The 24,259-nt window shown below is 45.2% G+C and overlaps 1 protein-coding gene across 2 annotated transcripts in view; it reads right to left on the bottom strand.

Moving 5' to 3' along the window:
* Positions 1-9,369, bottom strand: part of r3hcc1l (R3H domain and coiled-coil containing 1-like) — a 184,053-nt gene extending 174,684 nt beyond the window's left edge. The window contains exon 1 of one of the 2 annotated variants that reach the window (XM_078223083.1): positions 9,313-9,369. The gene's annotated coding sequence lies outside the window, so the exon portion shown is untranslated. Of the gene's footprint in view, positions 1-5,883; positions 5,941-9,312 lie in introns of those variants that run through there. The other variant, XM_078223084.1, reaches the window with a different exon arrangement.
* Between the last annotated feature and the right edge of the window lie 14,890 nt (positions 9,370-24,259).

Below are 24,259 nucleotides of genomic sequence, written 5' to 3'. Positions count from 1 at the left end.
TCGCATTCTTTAACCTCATGGCCCAGCTTATCCCCCACTCTACAATTACCACCAAACCAGGGGCTCAACCCTGGTTCAATGGAGAAGGCAGGGGGAATGCAAGGAACAACATCAGGCATACCTAAAAATGAGGTGGCAACCTGGTGATGCTACAACACAGCACTACGTGTACGCCAAACAGCATAAGCAGCAAGTAATAGACAGAGCTAAGTGATCCCGCAACCAACGGGTCAGATCTAAGATCTTATGTCCTGCCACTTCAATCATGAATGGTGGTGGACAATTAAATAACTCACTTGGAGGAGGATCCACAAATATCCTCATCCTCAATGATGGAGGGACCCAGCACATCAGTACAAAAGGTAAGGCTGAAGCAGTCGCAACAATCTTCAGCAAGAAGTGCCAAGTATATGATCCATCTTGGCCTCCTCCTCAGCATCACAGGTGTCAGTCTTCAGCCAATTCGATTCGCTCCATGTAATATCAAGAAACAGTTGCAGGCACTGTATACAGCAAAGGCTATGGGCCCTGACAATATTGGGGCAATTGTACGAAAGACTTGTAATTCATAACTTGCTGTGTTCCGAGCCAAGTGGGTCCAGTGCAGCTACAACACTGGCATCTACCAAGCAATGTGGAAAATTGCACAGGTGTGTCCTGTACACAAGAAACAGGACAAACCCAACCCGGCGAATCAATCTACTCACAATCATCAACAAAGTGAAGAAGGGGGTCACCAACAGCGCTATCAGGCAGCACTTGCTCAGCAATAACCTGCTCAGTTTGGGTTCCGCCAGGATCACAGCTCCTGACCTCATCACAGTCTTGGTTCAGACATGGACAAAGGGCTGAATGCCAAAGCTGAAGTGAGAGCGATTGCCCATGACATCAAGGCAGCATTTGACAAGAGTGTGGCATCAAGGAGCCCCAGCAAAACTGGGGTCAATGGGAATCAGCGGGAAAGCTCTCCGTTGTTCGGAATCATACCTGGCACAAAGGAAGGTGATTATAGTGATTAGAGGTCGATCATCTCAGTTCCAGGACATCACTGCAGGAGTCCCTCGGGGTAGTGTCCTAGACCCAACCATCTTCAGCTGCTTCATCAATGACTTCCTTCCATCAAAAGGTCAGAAACAGGGATGTTTGCTGATGATTGCACAATGTGCAGCACCATTCGTGACTCTTCAGATACTGAAACAGTCCATGTCCAAATGTAAAATGACCTGGACAATTTCCAGGTTTGGGCTGACACTTGTCAGCAAGTAATATTCATGTCACCCAGTTCAATAACCATCACCTCTTGATATTCAGTGGCATTACTATTGCTGAATCCCCACCATCAACATCCTGGGGTTATCATTGACCAGAAACTGAACTGGACTAGCCACATAAATACAGTGGCTACTAGAGCAGGTCAAAGGCTAGAGAATCCTGCGGCAAGTAACTCACCTCCTAGCCCCCAAAAGCCAGGCTACTTTGGACTACAAGGCACAAGTCAGGAGTGTAATGGAATACTCCCCACTTGCCTGGATGAGTGCAGCTCCAACAACACTCAAGAAGCTCAACACCATCCAGGACAGAGCAACCCGCTCTACAAACACGCAATCCCTCTACCACACTTGAACAGTGGCAGCCATAAGTACCATCTACAGATGCACTGCAGGAACTCATCAAGGTTCCTCAGGAAGCATCTTCAAAACGCACGACTACTACCATCTGGATTCGAGAAAGACAAGAGCAACAGATGCCTGGGAACACCATCACCACCTGGAAATTTCCCCCAAGCCACTCATCCTGAATTGGAAATATATTGCCATTCCTTGACTTTTGCTGGGTTGAGAAGGCAGCTCACCACCACCTTCTCAAGGGCAGCTCGGGATGGGCAATAAATGCTGGTCTAGCCAGCGACACCCACATCCCGTAAATTACTAAATAAAAATAAATGAATAAATAAATTGGTGATAGCAGGAGGGGAGTCACAAATGAGAAGAGCCAACAGGGTCCTGAGGAAGCAATGAGAGGGAAACTACGGACGCCATGGCATCTTCAACTGGTTCAGTAGAATCACAACGGTTGTGGAAAACATCTCAAAAGTTTGCAGACAAATCTTGCCCCTCACTGAGAAGTGAGGTGGCATAAGGCCGGATCTCAGTAGGTTTTAACTGAATGTGGATGGAAGTTATATTTTCCACAAGAATATAACATTAGTAAGGGGCAGGAATGGGTCATACAGCCCCTCAAACCAGATCCACTTTTCCACTAAATCATGGTTGATCTATCCTGCACAGTCTACATATTCCTTGGTTCCTTTAAATGTCCAAAACTACTATCAAACTCAGTCCTGAGAATGTTCGATGCCGGAGCATCTCTGTAGCTCTCTGGGGTAGAGAATTCCGAAGATTCACAAGCCTTTGAGTGAAAAAATTATGTATCTCAATTTTAAATGACTGACCTCTTATCCTGAGACAATGCCCCCTGGTTTGAGATTCACCAGTCAGTGGGTAACAACCACTCAGCAACTGCCCTCTCAAGCCTTCTCAGAATCATAAAAGTCACAATGATATTATTAAAATCAATTTATTAAAAATATCTGCTGGCATGTGAACTTGCACAGGAAAATAGCAGCAGTAGGAATCCCTGTGAAGTGCCGGAGACTCAGAAGAAGAATCTATATTGTGATCAAGGTTCAAACATGGGTAAACAACATGTTAACTGGTTTCCCCACTCCCCTCCCAACTCAAAACTATTTTCTTCCTTCCTCCTCAACTCATGCTGGTACCTCAACTGAACCATTCCAAACATGAGCAGAGAATCCTTCAAAGCGATGCAACTGGGGGCCATCAAGGCTGAGCTTAGTCCTGCCCTCACATGAACAATTTCCCTCAGGACTCAGGGGGTTAGTGGACTTTAGAATTCTTGCTGCTTTTTCCACTTACTTGTTAGAACGCTGAAGATAACTGTTTAGCACCTAATACCAACCAGACTCTGATTTCATCAGGGCAAAGAGAGAGAGAGAGAAAGAAGGTGGTTGGGGTTTTCCTGGTTTCTATCATTCAATTCAAAGCTGAATAGTGCATTCATCATCAAAGCCTTTGAGCAAACGAGAACCCACACAATAGATGGATGAACCTGTTGTTTGCAACAACCAGACAAATACTGGCTTTGAATCAACAGAATTTGAACTTCGACCACACATAGCGCCTCACCTACAAATGGGGGCTGAGAGAGAGCATCAAAATGTTCAACAGAAGAAAACAACCCAAGTCTTTGAGATCCCCAAACCAAACACCCAAGCCAGTTACTAAATTATCTTGACCTTGGAACAGCACATGATTCAATGTGTGTGAGACCTCTAAGGTGCTAATATTTTCTCCTGTATCATGTAACAAAACTGCACTGTACCTACACAGAATTCACATTTTACTTTTCTGAATGATATTTTTATACAGAAGTACATATGTTATGATGCTACCTCAGGTAACAATAACACAGCTCCCACGGGTTGGAAGCTTCTGCTGTGAAGAGTGGCAGAGAGAGGATTACAGATCTACTACAATTGGACCAAGAAGGATTCTTGACAAAAGGTGTGGCACGTTTTAGTGCTATGGGAGCATAATATATTTCGGATATCACGAATATGATTTTTCTAAGAGCACAAAGTCTGAGCTTTGTTAGGCCATTGTTTTGAATGGTACTGGCCCAACAATCACCTTACCTGCAGATAGGGAAACTTTACCTGATGCTATCTAAAAAGCATTCAATTGCATTGTGCAGCCCTGGGACACCAACCTCCAGGTTAGTCATTTGCAGAACACCATAAGAAGAGAACTATATATTCAATATTTTCTTCTAATCAGCTCAAAATGTACAAGCAGCTGCAACTGTTTTCTCCATCAGGGGAGTTTAGAAGGCGCATGAAAAGAATAAAAATACTTCTTCATTTCAACAACTCACCATGTCTCTCACAATCATCAAACCTAACTTGTCTCCAATCTAACTTGGCCATTAACATGGGACAACCACCAGAATTCAATGTTGATGGTTGAAATAACAAAACAATTTTGTTACATCAAGAAGTCTTGCGCCAAGTTTGAAACCTTCCAATTTCTTCTAACCTTATGAAAAGGAACTTGCATTCGCACATAAATCAGCAAAAATTGCAATCCATTTAGTGTGATCAGCTACTACCTTCATATCCATTAGAAAAGATGGGTCATTAAACATACTCTGCGCTTTTCCAAATGACATGCAGTACTGTCAATTCACAACAACTCATTTTCTTTTGCAAAGTTTCTAAATATAGGGTTCAGCTATATTCGAAATGTATTCTTTAATTGCTTATGATAGTAGATGTGATGCAAATTTCAGTCCAATGGTGAATCAACATGAGGATCACATCTTAAGGATTACATAACATAGCCACACATGTCTGCTTTGTGTCTTATCCCCATCTTGTTCACAAAAAGAATCAAAGTGATATAAATTGCAGCATCTTCAGCATTGTAATTCAATGGCTTTTCTGGCTCGTGTGTCGAGAACCGAGGGCATAGTCTCAAAATAAGGGGAAGGCCATTTAAGATCGAGATGAGGTGAAATTTCTTCACTCGAGAGGGTAGTGAAGTTTTGGAATTCTCTACCCCGGAAGGCTGTGGAAACTCAATCATGGAACTTATTCGTGACAGAAATCAATAGATTTCTGGATAGCAACATCAAGGGATACAGAAATAGTGTGGAAAAGAGACATTGAGGTAGTTGATCAGCCATGGTCTAATTGGATGGCAAAGCAGGATTGACGGGTTGCATGGCTTGGTCCTTTCCTACAAAGAACAAAGAACAGGACAGCACAGGAACAAGGCCTTCGGTCCACCAAGTCTGTGCCGACACAGATGCCTTGCTAATATTTTATTGCCTCTACATGGTCCATATCCCTCTATTCCCTGCCTATTCATGTATCTATCCAGATACCTCCTGAACGCTGTTATAGAAACTGCTTCCACCACTTCCTCCGGCAGCTTGTTCCAGGCATTCACCACCCTGTGTGAAAAACTTGCCCCTTACATCTCTTAAACTTTCCCCCTCTCACTCTCAACCTACGCCCCCGAGTAATTGACCCTTCGACCCTGAGAAAAAGACTGACTATCCACCCTATCCAAGCCTGTCATAATCTTGTAAACCTCTATCAGGTCCCCCCTCATCTTTTGATGTTCCAATGAAAACAATCCAAGTTTGTTCAACCTTTCTTCATAGTCCATATCCTCCAAACCAGGCAACATCCTGGTAAATCTCTTCTGCACCCTTTCCGATGCATCAACATCCTTCCGGTAATGTGGCGACCAGAATTGTACACAATACTCCAAATGCAGCACACTGGAACATTGAACAACTTTTTAAGTTCCTTCTCTTTTCCCAAAGACAGAAATCCGTCAAGCTAAAAAAAAGCTGATTTCCTCTCGCAAATGTCTGACTCCCCAAAGCCTGTCCACCATTCACAAGACATGTCAGGAGTGTGATGGAATACTCTTCACTTTCCTGGATGAGTGCAGCTCCAACAATACTCAAGGAGCTCAACACCATCCAAGACAAAACAGCTCGCTTGATTGGTACCCCATTCACTACCTCCATCATTAGCACAGTAGCAGCAATGTGCACCATCTACAAGATGCACTGCAGAAACCAAGGCTCCTTCGACAGCACCTTCTAAGCCAGTGATTACTGCCATCTAGGACAAGGTTAACAGTCACATGGGGACACCTACCTACAAGTTTCCCTGCAAGCACATACCATCCTGACTTGGAACTATATCACCGTCCCTTCACTGTTGCTGGGTCAAAATCCTGGAACTCCCTCCCTAACAGAGCTCAACGTTTCAAATAGGCAGCTCACCAGCACTTTCGCAATGGCAGCTAGGTGGGCGACATGGTGGCACAGTGCTTAGCACTGCTGCCTCATAGCGCCATGGACCCAGGTTCGATTCCCAAATTGGGTGACTGTGTGGAGTTTGCACTTTGTCCCCGTGTCTGCGTGGGTTTCCTCCGAGTGTTCCGGTTTCCTCCCACAGTCCAAAGGTGTGCTGGTTAGGTGCATCGGCCATGCCAAATTCTCCCTCAGTGTACCCGAACAGGCACCGGAGTGTGGCAACTAGGGGATTTTCACAGTAACTTCATTGCAGTGTGAATCTAAACCTACTTGTGACTAATAAATAAAACTTTACTTTAGGAATAGGCAATAAATGCCATCAATGCCCACACCTAGTCGATGAATAGAAAAGAAGCGTTAAATTCAACTTTGTATAGTTGGTGATGGAAAAAATTATCGGTTCGTATACAGCAAGATAACTTAGATCTGTGCTACAAATCTAACATACATGTAGAATGATTTCTGCATAGCAAATGCTTAAACGTGTCGCATAGCTCTCAATCTAATCTGACTCTAACCAATCCTGTAGTTAAGTCTAAAACATCCAAACCATAAGTTGCTATGCAAATATATCCTGAGAGAGTTAAATTTTTGTTGTGTATTAATATATTCAAAGCTCAGTGAGTTGTGTTATAATGCACAGCAAATTTACCCCAGGATAAACCGAATGTCCTTTAAAATCCAAAAGCCCTCTTTCTAATCAGAGGGGATGGTAGTATAGTGGTAATGTTACTGGGATAGTAACCCAGTGTCCTGGACTAATGCTCCAGAAACATTAAATCAAATCCCACCTTGGAAGCCAAATTAAATTAATTAATAAATCTGGAATGGAAATGTTAACCTTGTTAATAATGAACAAGATTGGATTGTTTCAAAAACCCATCTGGTTCACTCATATCCTTCAGAGCAGGAAATCTGCTGTCCTTAGCCAGTCTGGCCCAAACGCAACTCCAGACCCACAGACTCATAACTCTCTGAAATAACGTACAAGCCATTCAGTTGTGCCAAACCACTGCAGGAAAAATGTGCACCTACACCACACGGACTGCAAGCAACTCAAGAAGACGGCTCACCACCACCTTCTCAAGAGCATTTATGGATGGGCAATAAATGCTGGCACATCCTCTAAGAATGAATACAAAATATATTAAGACAGGCCTTAATCAACAATGTGTGTGCCACCAGTCATTAACAGATCAGATCTTTCCATTTTAATACTTCATCCCAGAGGTGAGAGAAGTTGCCAATTATTCAGTCCTGAAAAAGTTTATTTGGAGTCATTGTCTTGTTGCAAACATCTTGAAAAAGGTGTTAGAACATCACAATCTGATAATGTGATGGACACAATTAGCCATTTAAAGTAAAGTTTATTTATTAGTCACAAGTAAGGCTTACATTAACACTGCAATGAAGTTACTGTGAAATTCCCCTAGTCGCCACACTCCGGCGCCTGTTCGGGCCAATGCACCTAACCAGCACGTCTTTCGGACTGTGGGTGGAAACTCACGCAGACGCGGGGAGAACGTGCAGACTCCACACAGACAATGCCCCAAGCCGGGTATCGAACCGGGCCCCTGGTGCGGTGAGGCAACAGTGCCACCATGCCGCATGTTTATGCATGCATAAACAAAATTAAAAACAAAAGCTTTATCACATTAACATTACGACACTGAGGTTTATGTTGATTCAGTGTTAAGGAGAGTTGGATCAAGACGACAATCTGCTTCTTGTAGTTACCAAGCACAGAATACGTTTCACACTAATAAGCTTTAAAGCAAGGCAATGCACTTATTGTTCAATATTCTCAACATTCATCACTACAATTGTTCTCATTGGTACTTCACTGCAATAAATTGCTCTCTTCAGACTCAATTCAAGTTTGTAAAGACTAAATCTATCTTACTGTTGGGAGTATTTCCACAAACTCTCACACTCATTACACCTTACTGAAAAAAGCAATGACAACAATAAAGAGAAAAGTACATAAACCTGTGAAGGTTTTTAAAACACAAGCCACTGGTAATACACAACAGGCCCATCAGAATTCATCAGCAAAAGGTGATGTTTTTTCCACATCAGAGATCCTTGCAAGTTTCTGGTAAAGTCTCTGGACAGAACATCAACATTTCTTTACACACATTGAAAATAGCTTCTTTAAGGTTTCATTGACAAAACGTGTCTTTAAAATTAAGATTCCCCAATTCCTATGTAGCAAAACTAGTTGATCTTTATACTGACAATGGAGAAGAGGCAACTGCCCAACATTATCTCATCATCCCCCCTCCCTCCCCCCGCCGCCACCCCCCCAAACAAGGTGTCACTTTGCTGACTAATTCTAGGGATTGCTAATCCTCAAATCAGACCCAGACCCAAAGCTGTCCGAGCCTGCTCCTGATGTATCCTTCCACCCTGGGGTTTCCCCACTCATCTCCTTCCACATTGGTTACCCGAGTATATCTGCTACCCCCATCCAGGCTCCCAGAGGTTGCCTCAGACACTGATAGTCTACAACTGCCCACCAGTTGCTGAAATCCATTCTCAAACACTGGAATCACCAGTCCCAGAGGGTGGCCTCTGACACTGCAATCCAAACACTGAAATTCCAACCCGAAAGATGTCCCCACCCAGCCCCACACCCTCTGACCATGGTGCCCAACCCCCTCCCCCCAGGTGCACTGACACTGGCCTCCACCGACCAAGGGTGTTCTAGCACTGTCATCCAACCCCCACCCCAGGGTGCTCCGGCACTGTCACCCCCCCACCCCACCCCACCCCACCCCAGGGTGCTCCTGCACTGTCACCCTCCCCACCCCAGGATGCTCCGGCACTGTCACCCCCCCCACCCCAGGGTGCTCCTGCACTGTCACCCCCCCCTCCCCCCAGGTGCACTGACACTGGCCTCCACCGGCCAAGGGTGTTCTAGCACTGTCACCACCCCCCCCCCCCGCCACCACCACCCCCCCCCCCCGCCACCACCACCCCCCCCCCCCCGCCACCACCCCAGGGTGCTCCTGCACTGTCACCCCCGCCACCCCAGGGTGCTCCTGCACTGTCACCCCCGCCACCCCAGGGTGCTCCTGCACTGTCACCCCCGCCACCCCAGGGTGCTCCTGCACTGTCACCCCCGCCACCCCAGGGTGCTCCTGCACTGTCACCCCCGCCACCCCAGGGTGCTCCTGCACTGTCACCCCCGCCACCCCAGGGTGCTCCTGCACTGTCACCCCCGCCACCCCAGGGTGCTCCTGCACTGTCAACCCCCCCACCCCAGGGTGCTCCTGCACTGTCACCCCCGCCACCCCAGGGTGCTCCTGCACTGTCACCCCCCCTCCCACCCCGGGTTCCCCAGTCAGGCACACACACAGCAGCAGTGGCTGTCCCGGGCCTACCCTCCATTACCTGCCCCCTCCTCCGGCCTCCCGTATCCCGGCAGCGGCTCGAGCGCACCGACCGTCCTGCGTCACCACGCCGCCGCCGCGCTCTCCCTGACGTCATGACGCAGGCTGGGCGCGGGGTGTGCTGGGGGTTGTAGTTCAGCCCTGCCCAGAGTGCAGCTGGTGGTGGGACTGGGACATCAGAGCAACACCATCCACACTGCCTGTGGATATGTGAATGCATTCCACCCCAGCACCCTTGGATCAGGAAGGAGCACACTGACAGGAGCACCCTGGGATGGAGGGGGGACTATGTTACTGCAACTTGGGATGCAGGACAATATCTGGTTCACCCTGGGGTGGAGGAGGTCAATGTTTGAAGCACTCTGGGGTTGATGTAGGTAGAGCTGGAGCACCCTGCGGTGGTAAGAACAATACTGCAATACCTTAGGGTGGGGAACAGTGCCTGGAGCACCCTGGGGTGGAGGGGGACTACGTTACAGCAACTTGGGATGCAGGACAATATTTGGGTCAGCCTGGGGTGGGGGAGGTCAATGTTGATGTGGGCAGAGCTGGAGCACCCTGCAATACCCTCGGATGGGGAACAGAGCTTGGAGCTCTCTGGGGTGGAGGGGGACAGAGCTTGGAGCACCCTAGGATGGGGAACTGTGCTTGGAGCACCCTGCGGTGGAGCAGGATAGAGCTTGCAGCTCTATCCTGGGGTGGGTCAGAACAATACTTCAACACCTTGGGGTGGAGGAGGACAATGTTTGGAACGTCCTGGGATGGATATGGGCAGAGCTGGAGCACCCTGCGGTGGGTAAGAACAATACTGCAACACCCTATGTTGCGGGACAGAACTTCGAGCATCCTGGGATGGAGGGGGACAGTGCTGAAGGACCCTGGGGTAGAGGCGGACCATGCTGGAGCACCCTGGAGTGGGGTGTTCTGCTGATATTAGACTCAAAATTAACTCTCTTTTCCTCTCCACAAGATGCTGCACGAGGATTTCCAGCAGTTTCTGTTTTTCTTCCTGGTTCTCTTTAACACAGGTAGAGGAGAAAATCCCATGGCATTATTTGAAGAACAGGGGAATTTCTCCTCAGGGATCAATTTTTATCTCGCAGCTAACATAATCAAAACACAACTAAACATCACCAAAATACAGCTAAAATCAACAAAACACAGCTAACATCATAACTAGAATTCCTACAGTGTAGGAGGGGGCCATTCAGCCCATCGAGCCTGCACCAACAACAATCCTACCTCGGCCCTATCCCTGGAGCCCCATGTATTTAACCTACTAATCCCCCTGACACTAAGGGTAAATTTAGCAAGGCCAATCAACCTAACCCACACATCTTGGACTGTGAGAGGAAAACGGAGCACCCGGAGGAAACCCACGCAGACACGGGGAGAACGTGCAGACTCCACACAGGCAGTGACCTGAGGCCAGAATTGAACCCGGGTCCCTGGCAGTGTGAGGCAGCAGTGCTAACCACTGTGCCGGCCCACTAACTAACTTCACCAAAACACAGCAATCACCACCAAAACGCAACCAACATCCCCAAAACCCAACTAAACATCACCACAACACAGCTAAACATCACCAAAACATAACCTGGTCATTATCGCATTGCTGTTTGTCACAGCTTGCTATGTGCAAATTGGTTGTTGTCTTTCTCATATTCATTCCATTAGCTCAAGATGTCTCCTTTACAGTCAAGGATCTTCTTTTAAAGAGGAGAAACTATTGTACTGTAGTGAATGTCACCAATCTGCTGGAGAAGTCTCCCACAAACAGCAAAGCGCTGACCAAGAATGTTTTAGTAATCACCTACCTCTGCACTCAAGTCCTATGTTTCTGCGATGTTGGGTGAGGGATAAATATTGGTGCCAGGACACCACTGAGAACTCACCCATCCTTCCTCTGATATGGCTATGGGATCTTTACACCTATCCGAGAGGACAGATCAGAAAGATATTGGAAATAGTAACTAGACTACAAAATTACTTCATTGGCTGTAACTCACTTTGGGATAACCATGGCTGTGAAAGCTGCTATAAAAATGGACACCTTTCATAATTTCATAGATGTTCATAGAGGTTTACAGCATGGAAACAGGCTCTTCGGCCCAACTTGTCCATGCCGCCCTTTTTTTTTAAAACCCCTAGGCTAATCCCAATTGCCTGCATTTGGCCCATATCCTTCTATACCCATCATACCCATGTAACCATCTGAATGCTTTTTAAAAGACAAAATTGTACCCGTCTCTACTACTACCTCTGGCAGCTTGTTCCAGACACTCACCACCCTCTGTGTGAAAAATTGCCCCTCTGAATACTTTTGTATCTCTCCCCTCTCACCTTAAACCTATGTCCTCTAGTTTTAGACTCCCCTATCTTTGGGAAAAGATATTGACTATCTAGCTGATCTGTGCCCCTCATTATTTTATAGACCTCTATAAGATCACCCCTCAGCCTCCTACGCTCCAGAGAAAAAAATCCCAGTCTATCCAGCCTCTCCTTATAACTCAATCCATCAAGTCCCGGTAGCATCCGAGTAAATCTTTTCTGCACTCTTACTAGTTTAATAATATCCTTTCTATAATAGGGTGACCAGAATTGCACACAGTATTCCAAGTGTGGCCTTCCCAATGTCTTGTACAACTTCAATAAGACATCCCAACTCCTATGTTCAATGGTCTGACCGATGAACACAGTAAGAAGATTCACAACACCAGGTTAAAGTCCAACAGGTTTATTTGGTAGCAAATACCACTAGCTTTCGGAGCGCTGCTCCTTCGTCAGGTAAGTGGGAGTTCTGTTCACAAACAGGGCATATAAAGACGCAAACTCAATTTACAAAATAATGGTTGGAATGCGAATCTTTACAGGTAATCAAGTCTTAAAGGTACAGAAAAGACTGATTACCTATAAAGACTTGCATTCCAACCATTATTTTGTAAATTGAGTTTGTGTCTTTATATGCCCTGTTTGTGAACAGAACTCCCACTTACCTGATGAAGGAGCAGCGCTCCGAAAGCTAGTGGTATTTGCTACCAAATAAACCCGTTGGACTTTAAACTGGTTTTGTGAGACTTCTTACTGTGTTTACCCCAGTCCAATGCCGGCATCTCCACATCCTGACCGATGAAACCAAGCATGCCGAATGCCTTCTTCACCGCTCTGTCCACCTGTGACACCACTTTCAAGGAGCTATGAACATGTTACCCCTAGATCTCTTTGTTCTGTAACTCTCCCCAACGCCCTACCATTAACTGAGTAAGTCCTGCCCTGGTTCAATCTACCAAAATGCATCACCTCGCATTTGTCTAAATTAAACTCCATCTCTGACAATGCAGTCATCCCTCAGTGCCACACTAACCTGGACAACGTATACAACTCATTGGAAATGTAAATTAAAATGTTAAATCAAAGTATTGCATAAAAATCAAGAGGTGGTGCTTGAACCTTACAGATTAAGAGGCAATTAGCTGATGAGCATTGTAATGCTCCATTGATTAACCATGTTTATTTGACAGTACATTTTAGTACATAGTTATGAATGGGAAATTTTCCTTTGAAAGATACTAAAGGGGCAGGGGTGCCGAGGTTGGTTCAGGAGAGCATGGCTGTGTTAAAGAACCAGAGGGTTCAAGAACTGAAGCAATTTGACGAGAGCTAAGGAACAAAATGGGTGCATTTACTTTGCTCGGTGTAGTCTACAGACCAATTAGTGAGAAGGATGTAGAAGAACAAATCTGCAGGGAAATTACAGAGAGACCCTTACATTATAGAGTAGTTATAATGTGGGACTTTGATTACCAGAATGTAGACTGGGGCAGTGGTCGTGCACAGGGTGGAAAAGGGCAAACATTCCTAGATTGTGTTCAGGAGAATTTTACTACAGTGGCGTGTCCAATTCAACAAGAAATTATGTACTGTTGGATCTGGTTCTTGGCCCTCCTCATTTCCAAGTAGATCAAGTGTCAGGAGACAGTGAGCAGCACAGTGGCACAGTGCTTAGCACTGCTGCCTCACAGCGCCAGGGACCCGGGTTCAATTCCAGCCTCAGGTCACTGTCTGTGTGGAGTCTGCACGTTCTCTCCGTGTCTGTGTGGGTTTTCTCCGGGTGCTCCAGTTTCCTCCCACAGTCCAAAGATGTGCGAGTTAGGTGGATTGGCCACGCTAAATTGCCCCTTAGTGTCAGGGGGATTAGCAGGGTAAATACATGCGGTTAAATGGATATGGCCTGGGTGGGATGGTGGTCAGTGCACACTCGGTGGGCCGAATGGCCTCCTTCTGCACTGTAGGGATTCTATGAGACAGTGACCGTTGTATTGTAAGGTTTAGGACGATGATAGAAATGGAAAATAGGCAGAGTAAAAATAATTAACTAGTAGAGAACCGACTTTGATGGGATAAGAACGGAACTGGGCCGGTTAGGCTGGAATAAAAGATCGATGAGAAAAAGTGAATGGGCTCCCTCCAAAACAGAAATGGTCTGGACACAGTCCGTGTATATTCCCTTAAAAGAGCAAGGTAGGACAAACCAATCCAGAGCTCCCTGGGTGAAAAAAGAAATAGAAAATAAGATGAGGAAAAAAAAAGTTTTATGACGGGTGTCAGGTAGAAAATACAAGCTGTAAACAGGAATGCGGAAGGTTCAGAGGGGAGGGGGAAAGCACATTGGAGAAGCTCAGAGAGACTATGGAAAAAACTGACAGCCACCAAAAAGGGGAATCTCAGTTTTCTGCAGGCATATAAATCGTAAAAGGGTGGTAACGGGAGGATTTAGGGCTGATGAAGGGACCAAAAAGGGAATTTACACCCGGTGCCTGGGGGCATGGCTGAGATATTAAATGAATACTTTGCATCCGTCTTTACCAAAGAGGCAGATGCTACCCAGGACATGGTGACAGGCAAGGAAATCTGTCCCTCGAAGGCTTCAAAATTGATAAGAATTAATTGTTGAATAGACTGTCGGTGCTGAAATTCAGTAAGAAGTCTCACAACACCAGGTTAAAGTCCAACAGGTTTATTTGGTCACACGAGCTTTTGGAGCACTGCTCCTTCATCAGGTGAGTGGAGAGTTGGGTTCACAAACAGGGCATATATAGACACAAACTCAATTGCAAGATAATGGTTGGAATGCGAGTCTTAACAGGTAATCAAGTCTTTACAGGTGCAGACAATGTGAGTGGAGAGAGGGTTAAACACAGGTTAAAGAGATGTGTATTGTCTCCAGCCAGGACAGTTAGTGAGATTTTGCAAACCCAGGCAAGTCGTAGGGGTTACAGATCGTGTGACATGAACCCAAGATCCCAGTTCAGGCTGTCCTCATGTGTGCAGAACTTGGCAATCAGCTTCTGCTCAGCGACTCTGTGCTGTCATGTGTCTTGACGGCCACCTTGGAGAACGCTAACCCGAAAATCGGAGACTGAATGCCCTTGACTGCTGAAGTGTTCCCCGACTGGAAGGGAACACTCCTGCCTGGTGATTGTTGAGTGGTGTCCATTCATTCGTTGTCGTAGCGTCTGCATGGTCTCGCCGATGTATCATGCCTCGGGACATCCTTTCCTGCATTGTATCACCTGAAGAAGGGGCTCAGAGCCTCGAAAGCTTGTGTGGCTTTTGCTACCAAATAAACCTGTTGGACTTTAACCTGGTGTTGTTAAACTTCTTATTGTATCAGGTAGACAACGTTGACCGAGTTGCAATAGTATGTACCGTGTACCTGGTAGATGGTGTTCTCACGTGAGATGATGGCATCCGTGTCGATGATCCGGCACATCTTGCAGAGGTTGCTGTGGCAGGTGCTAAAATTTGACACTGGGACCAGATGAGATGCATGCGTAGAAATTGAAGGAAGTAAGAATGGAAACTGCAGGGGTGCTGTCCATAATCTTCCAGTCTTCTGTAGACTCGGGAGGTGCCAGAGCACTGGAGAATTGCAAATGTTACTCCCTTATTCAAAGAAGTTTGTAACGATAGCCCCAGCAATTGCAGGCCAGTCAGTTCAACATCAGTGGTGGGCAAGCTTCTAGAAACAATCATTCAGGATGGAATTAGTAGCCACATGGAAAAATGTGAGTTGATTAGGGATGGAATTCTAAAAGGGAAATCATGATGAACTAACTTGCTGGAGTTTTTTGAGGAGGTAACAGAAAGGTCGATGAGGGTAACGCTGCTGATGTGGTGTACATGGACTTTCAGAAAGTATTCGATCCGGGGCCACACAACAGACTTGTGAGCAAAGATACTGCTCACCTGTAACAACATGGATACAAAATTGGTGGAATAAAAGGATGTGGAGATGCCGGCGTTGGACTGGGGTAAACACAGTAAGAAGTTTAACAACACCAGGTTAAAGTCCAACAGGTTTATTTGGTAGCAAAAGCCACACAAGCTTTCGATAGAGCTTCGAAAGCTTGTGTGGCTTTTGCTACCAAATAAACCTGTTGGACTTTAACCTGGTGTTGTTAAACTTCTTACTGGGAATAAAAGGAAGCAGAGAGTAATGGTTAATGGATAATGGTTGGAGGAAGGTTTGTAGTGGTGTTCCCTAGAGGTCAGTATTTGGACCATTGCTTTTCCTGATATATATTAATGATCTAGATCTTGGTGTGTAGGGGACAATTTCAAAGTTTCTGGAGGATACAAAACTTGAAAATGTTGTAAACTGTGAAGAGAACATCACAAGGAATAGGCAAATTGGTGGAGTGGGCAGTTCCATGCAGAAAAGTGTTAGATAATGGATTTTGGTAGGAAGAACAAGGAAAGACACTACAAAATAAGGGGTAAAATTCTTAAAGGGATGCATGAGGAAAGGGGCCGGCATGTATACGTGCATAGATTATTGAAGGTGGCAGGACAGATGGAGAGAGTCTTAATAAAGTATCCTGGGCTTTACTAGAAGGGCATAGAGTTCAAGAGCAAGGAGGTTATACTGAACTTATACAAAACACTAGTTAGACCTCAGCTGGAATATTGTGTACAATTCTGGGCGTCACTATATAGGAAGGATATGAACACATTGGAGAGAGTGCAGAAGAGGTTTACAAGAATGGTTCCAGGGATGAGACACTTCAGTTATGAGGATAATTTGGAGAGGTTGGGACTATTCTCCTTGGAGAGAAGAAGGCTAAGAGGAGATTTGACAGAGATGTTCAAAATCATGAGGAGGCTGGACAGGGTAGAGAGGGAGAAACTGTTCCCTTTCGTAAAAGGGTTGAGAACGAGAGGGCAGAGATTTAAAGTGATTTGCGAAAAAAGCAAATGTGATGTGGGAAAAATAATTTTCACACAGTGAGTGGTACGGAGTCTGGAATGTACTGTCTGGAAGTGTGGTGGAGGCAGGTTCAACCAAGGCATTCAAGAGGGCATTAGGTGATTACTTGAATAGAAACAATGTGCAGGGGTTACGGGGAAAAGGCAGGGGAGTGACTCTAAGTCAAGATGCTCGTTTGGGGACCCAGTGCAGACTCAATGGGCTGAATGGCCTCCTCCTGCACCGTAACAATTGTCTGATTTTGTGATGTACACTTGGCATAAGTATGCATCGGAGAGTATGTAATTTGGGTTTTGAACTGATAGATAAAAAGATAGAGGCCGGAATTTTCCGGCTGTTCTCGCCGGTGGGACCTTCACGAGGGGTCACGGGCTCAAGGTGAGAGGGGTGAAGTATAACTCAGATATTAGAGGGATGTTTTTTACACAGAGGGTGGTGGGGGCCTGGAATGCGCTGCCAAGTAGGGTGGTGGAGGCAGGCACGCTGACATCGTTTAAGACTTACCTGGATAGTCACATGAGCAGCCTGGGAATGGAGGGATACAAACGATTGGTCTAGTTGGACCAAGGAGCGGCACAGGCTTGGAGGGCCGAAGGGCCTGTTTCCTGTGCTGTACTGTTCTTTGTTCTCTTTGATCTTTGTCCTTCCAATCCTACCGCGAGTTTCCTGATTCCCTCACTGGCCAATGGCGGGCTACCTCCACCATCATGAAACGTGCCGCGAGCGCACAGAAAATCCCACCCATGGTATGTCTGCCCACGGTGGGTCAGAAAATGATAAGAGATGACTTTTCTGACTAAACTCTCAGGAGACATTGGATTCCTCCAAGGTCATCAAACAAAATAAATTACACAACAAAAGTGCCCCCCCACCAACCCCCCTGCCACCCCAAAAACCCCATCCCCACCATTTTTGCAGAGGAACGACAATAAAGAAAATCAATAAGAAAGAAAATGAGCAAAAGGAAATTTATGAACTGTCAATAATGATATTATTCACACGTTGCTCACCTTTCTATCCCAGCATTCATAAAGGCTGCAAGCATACCAGTAAACACTGCAGGCTTGTTCCTGCAGGGCTGCCCAAGGGCTGGCAGGACCACAGAAGACTGGCGTGCAGACGGAGCAACTCACGCAGAAAAAGCAGAACGGGCTGGGACTCTTTCCTCTCAAAAATAAAATACTGAGGGCATGACCAGACAAAGGCATTTGAGGCAATGAAGGAACTCGAAGCAGAGGAAACGTTTTCTCTCATGCGGAAGTCCAAAACTAAAGGTTGATAAACAGTAATCGATCACTAATAAACCCGATCCAGAATTCAGAAGAAATGTTATTTACCCGGAGACTGGTTCACTACCGTAGGAGCTTTTCAGAGACCGAGGTATTATGCTGGCTTTCGTGTGAGAGTTTTCTCTTTATTAATTACAGTTCGGCAAATACAAAGAACTCAGGATGTGGAGTTGCCGGCATTGGACTGGGGTGGACACAGTAAGTGGTCTCACAACACCAGGTTAAAGTCCAACAGGTTTATTTGGCAAGCTTTCGGAGCGCTGCCCCTTCATCAGGTGAGTGCAGGATTTGGTTCACAAACAGGGCATATATAGGCACAAACTCAATTACAAGATAATGGTTGGAATATGAGTCTTAACAGGTAATCAAGTCTTTACAGGTGCAGACAATGTGAGTGGAGAGAGGGTTAAGCACAGGTTAAAGAGGTGTGAATTGTCAAAGAGCTCACGGAGACAATGGACGGGATTTTTCGGCCTCACTCATCCCAAAACTGAAAAATCTCACCGAGGTCAACAGACCTTCCCATGCACCGTCCCTCGCCCACTCCGATTCCCGTGGCAGGCAGGCCGGTAAAATTCCAGTCAGTAATTCTGGTTGTAGATGTGCTTTATTTTGCCCAGGCCTAGTCCACGTGCATAGAAGAACAATTTGAGGCAGCCCAAATTATTCTAAATTTCATTGTTATCAGTATTGCAATTGTACATTTTTCAAAAATCATTTGCCCGCCTACTCTGCTCACCCTATCCAGACATCTGGCAGCATGAGAATACATAGGTCATAGAGTCCAAAAGTTCCTGCCCGCTGTCTCCTAGCAACTCCAATATGTAGGTCCATAGAGTTCAAAAGTTCTTTCCCACTGTCGACTCAGCAAGCTCTTATTGGAGAAATTGTATTACTCTATTCATTCTACTGTCTGGGAAGCTTGTACTTTCTAAAGCCCACACTGCTAAAAGAGTTCCTTTGCTTCTCTCAGTAGCTGTATTGTTTTCAAGGAATGTGGTTCTTCTCACTTAGCTATATCCCACCATGCTTAGAGCAATGTGTAATTGGCCAAGATGTATGCTTTAATACAGAATATAATATGTTTTCAAAAATAGATGTTTAAATTATCCAACAGTGGTTATATGTGTTTCTATGCAAACAGTACCTTTGTAACTTTAGGTACTTTGTACTTTTACTCTACTATATTCACTCCGAATTAACTTATTCTGATCTTTTTAGTCCCCAAAAAGAAAACAGCCCCGGGAGCAGAACCCTGGGGGGGCGAAACCCTCTGAAGAGGTAAATACGGAGGGCAAAGCCTTGGAAAGTTGCAGATAACTTACAATGAATCCCATTCTTATTGAAAGGGAGTTGTTTGTTATTGGTTGAAGGACAGCGTGTTAGCTCTCAGTATTGTATTATAACTTGCTGGTTTGCAGTTGGTGTGCATTGTTTGCAACCTTGGAAGGCTGGTTGTGGATAACTCGCAATGCATACTAGCTGTTTGTTATTGTGCTATGTTGGTTTGTGCTGCTGTATTAAAAATAGCATGTTTATTGTTGATATTATGTTATATCGGGTGTTATTTTTTATAATTTATTACTGCGAGATTGTGTTGTATTCTGGTTTGTAATCTGATGTGGAGATGCCGGCGTTGGACTGGGGTGGGGCACAGTAAGAAGTCTCACAACACCAGGTTAAAGTCCAACAGGTTTATTTGGTATCACGAGCTTTTGGAGCGCTGCACCTTCATCAGGTGAGTGGCAGGAGTGTTCCCTTCCTGTCGGGGAACACTTCAGCAGTCAAGGACATTCAGCCTCCGATTTTCAGGTAAGCGTTCTCCAAGGCAGCCTTCAAGACACATGACAACGCAGAATCGCCGAGCAGTAATTGATAGCCAGGTTCTGCACACATAGGACGGCCTCAACCAGGATCTTGGGTTCATGTCACACTACGTGTAACCCCCACCATTTTGCCTGGGCTTGCAAAATCCTACTAACTGTCCTGGCTTGAGACAATTCACACCTCTTTAACCTGTGATTATCCTTCTCTCCACTCGCATTGTCTGTACCTATAAAGACTTGATTACCTGCAAAGACTCGCATTCCAACCATTATATTGCAATTGTGTCTCTGTCTATATATGTCCTGTTTGCGAACCCAACTCTCCATCCACTGACCTGATGAAGGAACAGCGCTCTGAAAGCTCGTGATACCAAATAAACCTGTTGGATTTTAACCAGGTGTTGTGCGGTTTGTAATTTGAAAGCGTAATGTTATTTTGTATTTGCGAATTGTTTAAATAAAAAGAGTGGCTATCCTAAACCCTCTCTAACAATTACCACAAAGAGCGGTTGAGGTGAATTGTGTAGGCACATTTAAGGAAATTTGGAGAAACACACAAGGGAGAAAGAAATAGCAAAATATGCTGATAGGATGAGAGAAAATAGGGTGAGAGAAGGTTCAAATGGAGTATCAACACCAGTATGCTTTGGTTGGTTAAATAGTTTATTTCTGTGTTGTACATCCGAAGAAAAGCAATGTATCATTCCAATACTGGGCGAAAGAAAAATGCATATGTCATACCAGCAATTCAAGGTCTGCTTGAAATTCAACTAACATCTTCCTGACTGTCTCTGATTTCATCTAACCCGAAGGAACTTTGCACTGATCTCACTCTGGTGTCTTTACTCACTGCAGAGCTATATCTGACGGCGATACCTGTATTGTTATCCTCAGCAACTCGGCAACATTCGAAGCGGCAGCCTTCTCTGTCAGCCCAAAGCCAAGAAGCTGTTAGTGGAAATTCCCGCTCTGATGAGACAGTCAGTTCCTCCTGGCACAGCCCGAGCGTGTTGCCACGACTTGATGAATGATGCCGCGCAGCAACAGAAATGAGCATTGAGGGCTACAAAGCTACAGATAAAGCAACACAAATGTGGAGCATTCTAGTGAAATGTCAAAACATCCCGAGGCATTTGACAGGATCAAAGCCTATTTCACTGCTATCTCATCATGTAACCAAGAATAAAATAACAGACAAATGGAACAAACACAATTCATTATCTTTCAATTTTGATGGTTATTTTCAAATTTCAGACCCATATGCCAATGATCCGCTGGCAAAATTGAAATTATATTGTGTTGCATGTACACTTTTAATTTGTTAAATTTAAATTCGTCTCAGGTTGAAATGGACTTTTAAAAATTTGATGTCCTAATTGACCCAGAGCTGTGCTCCAGAACCAATACTTGCTCTTCTGTTCGACAGACCACCTATTTCCACCTATGTCACAGAGCCTGTCTTCACTCTAACCTCACTCTATCTTTGTCACTCCCAAGGAAGCGCTCAGGTAAAGCAGGCAGTAAAGAAGGCAAATGATATCTTAACCTTCATAGCCAAAGGATTTGAGTATCGGGATAGGGATGTTTAGCTGCAATTGTATCGGGCGTTGGTGAGGCCACACCTGGAGTATTGTATGCAGTTTTGGTATCCTTATCTGAGGGAGGATGTCCTTTCCATTGAGAGAGCACAGCGAATATTTACCAGACTGATTCCTGGGATGGCAGGTCTGTCATATAGAGTCATAGAGGTTTACAGCATGGAAACAGGCCCTTTGGCCCAAACTTGTCCAAGCTGCCCTTTTTAAAAAAAAACTCCTAAGCTAGTCCCAATTGCCCACATTTGGCCCGTATCCCTTGATACCCATGTTGCCCATGTAACTGTCTAAATGCTTTTTAAAAGACAAAATTGTACCCGCCTCTACTACTACCTCTGGCAGCTTGTTCCAGACACTCACCACCCTCTGTGTGAAATAATTGCTCCTCTAGACTTTTTTGTATCTCTCCCCTTTCACCTGAAATCTATGCCCTCTGGTTTTAGACTCCCCTACCTTTGGGAAAAGATGTTGACTATCTAGCTGATCTGTGCCCCTCATCATTTTATAGACCTCTACAACATTGCCCCTGAGCCTCCTACGCTCCGGAGAAAAAAGTCCCAGTCGATCCAGCCTCTCCTTATAACTCAAACCATCAAGTACATGAGGAAAGGCCAAGTCAGTTAGGATTATATTCATTGGATTTTAGAAAAGTGAGAGGGGATCTTATAGAAACTTATAAAATTCTATCAGCTTTAGACAGGTTATTTCCAGAAAGAATATTCCCGATGGTGGGGGGAGTCCAGAACTAGGGCTTAAATTTGGAAGATAAGGGGTAAACCTTTTAGGACTGAGGTGAGGAGAAATTTCTTCACTCAGAGGCTGGTGAATGGATGGAATTCACGACCACCCAATGTAGTTGAAGCCAAAACATTAGCCTCAACTACATTCTGAACCAAGCGAGAATCCCAGGCTTGCTGGGACGCCACCATCACCCATCGACTATGGCAAGATCTGCAAAACATAACAGGTTACAAGATGAAGGCATGTAAAATCGCTGACTCCAAAGCACCCCTGCCTGATGAGCTCAATGCATTCTATGCCTGTTTTGAGCAAGGGGTCAGCGAGAGCATGCCCTCCACCCTGGATGAACCTGTATCTGGGAGTCACCATTGCAGATGTCAGAGCAGCTTTCTCGAACGTCAACCCACGGAAAGCAACTGACCCGGAAGGGTACCGGGACGTGCACTCAGTTCCTGCGCGGATCAGCTGGCGGGGGTATTCACTGACATCTTCAACCTCTCTTTACAACAATCTGAGGTCCCTATCTGCTTCAAGAAGACGACCATCATCCTGGTACCTAAGAAAAGCCAGGCAGCGTGCCTTAATGACTATCAGCCGGTGGCTCTGACATCCACCATTATGAAATGCTTCGAAAGGCAAGTCATGGCATGAACCAATTCCAGCCTCCCGGACTACCTGGATCCACTACAGTTTGCCTACCACTGCAACAGTCAAGGCAATCTTGAGGAGGAGTTCATAGAATGTATCCGCAATAGCTTCCTTGAACAGTATGTAATGGAAGCTATGAGGGAACAAGCTATCCTAGATCAGGTCCTGTGTAATGAGACAGGAATAATTGATGATCTTACAGTTAGGGATCCTCTCGGAAGAAGCGATCACAGTATGGTTGAATTTAAGATACAGATGGAGCGTGAGAAGGTAAAATCCAATACCAGTGTCTTGTGCTTAAACAAAGGAGACTACAAAGGGATGAAGGAGGCATTGGCTAAGGTAGACTGGGAGTAAAAACTTTATGGTGGGACAATTGAGGAACAGTGGAGGACTTTAAAAGCGATTTTTCACAGTGCTCAGCAAAAGTCAGTGATAAGGAAGGACTGTAGAAAAGGAGATAATCAGCCATGGATATCTAAAAAAATAAAGGAGGGTATCAAATTGAAAGAAAATGCATACAAAGTGGCAAAGATTAGTGGGAACCTAGAGGATTGGGAAATCTTTAAAGGTCAACAGAAAGCCACGAAAAAAGCTATAAAGAAAAGTAAGATGGATTATGAGAGTAAACTAGCTCAGAATATAAAAACAGATCGCAAAAGTTTCTATAAATATATAAAACAAAAAAGAGTGGCTAAAGTAAACATTGGTTCTTTAGAGGATGAGAAGGGGGATGTAATAACTGGAAATGAGAAAATGTATGAGGCATTGAACAGGTATTTTGTGTCGGTCTTCACAGTGGAAGACACAAATAACATGCCAGAAATTGATGACAGGAAGGCTATGGCAGGTGAGGACCTAGAAACTATCATTATCACGAAAGAGGCAGTGTTGGGCAAGTTAATGGGGCTAAAGGTAGACAAGTCTCCTGGCCCTGATGGAATGCATCCCAGGGTACTAAAAGAGATGGTGGGGGAAATAGCAAATGGCTGGTGGTAATTTACCAAAATTCACTGGACTCTGGGGTGGTTCCCACAGATTGGAAAACAGCAAATGTGACGCCACTGTTTAAAAAATGAGGTAAACAAAAGGCAGGTAACTATAGGCCGGTTAGCTTAACTTCTGTAATCGGGAAAATGCTTGAATCTATCATCAAGGAAGAAATAGCGAGACACCTGGATAGAAATTGTCCCATTGGTAAGACGCAGCATGGGTTCATGAAGGGCAGGTCATGTTTGACTAATTTGGTGGAATTCTTTGAGAACATTACATGCGCAGTGGGCAATGGGGAACCTGTGGATGTGGTGTATCTGGATTTCCAGAAGGCATTTGACAAGGTGCCGCACCAAAGACTGCTACAAAAGCTAAAGGTGCATGGTGTTACGGGTAATGTAACCGCATAGATAGCGGATTGGTTAATTAACATAAAGCAAAGGGTGAGGGTAAATGGGTGTTTTTCTGGTTGGCGATCAGTGACTAGTGGTGTGCCTCAGGGATCAGTGTTGGGACCGCAATTGTTTATGATTTACATCGATGATTTGGAGTTGGGGACCAAGTGTAGTGTGCCAAAATTCGCAGA

Source organism: Mustelus asterias, chromosome 11, assembly GCF_964213995.1.
Source record: "Mustelus asterias chromosome 11, sMusAst1.hap1.1, whole genome shotgun sequence".
In the NCBI taxonomy this organism is placed as follows: Eukaryota; Metazoa; Chordata; class Chondrichthyes; order Carcharhiniformes; family Triakidae; genus Mustelus; species Mustelus asterias.
Note: the sequence above shows the minus strand (reverse complement) of the source record. Positions and strands in the feature narration are given on the sequence as shown.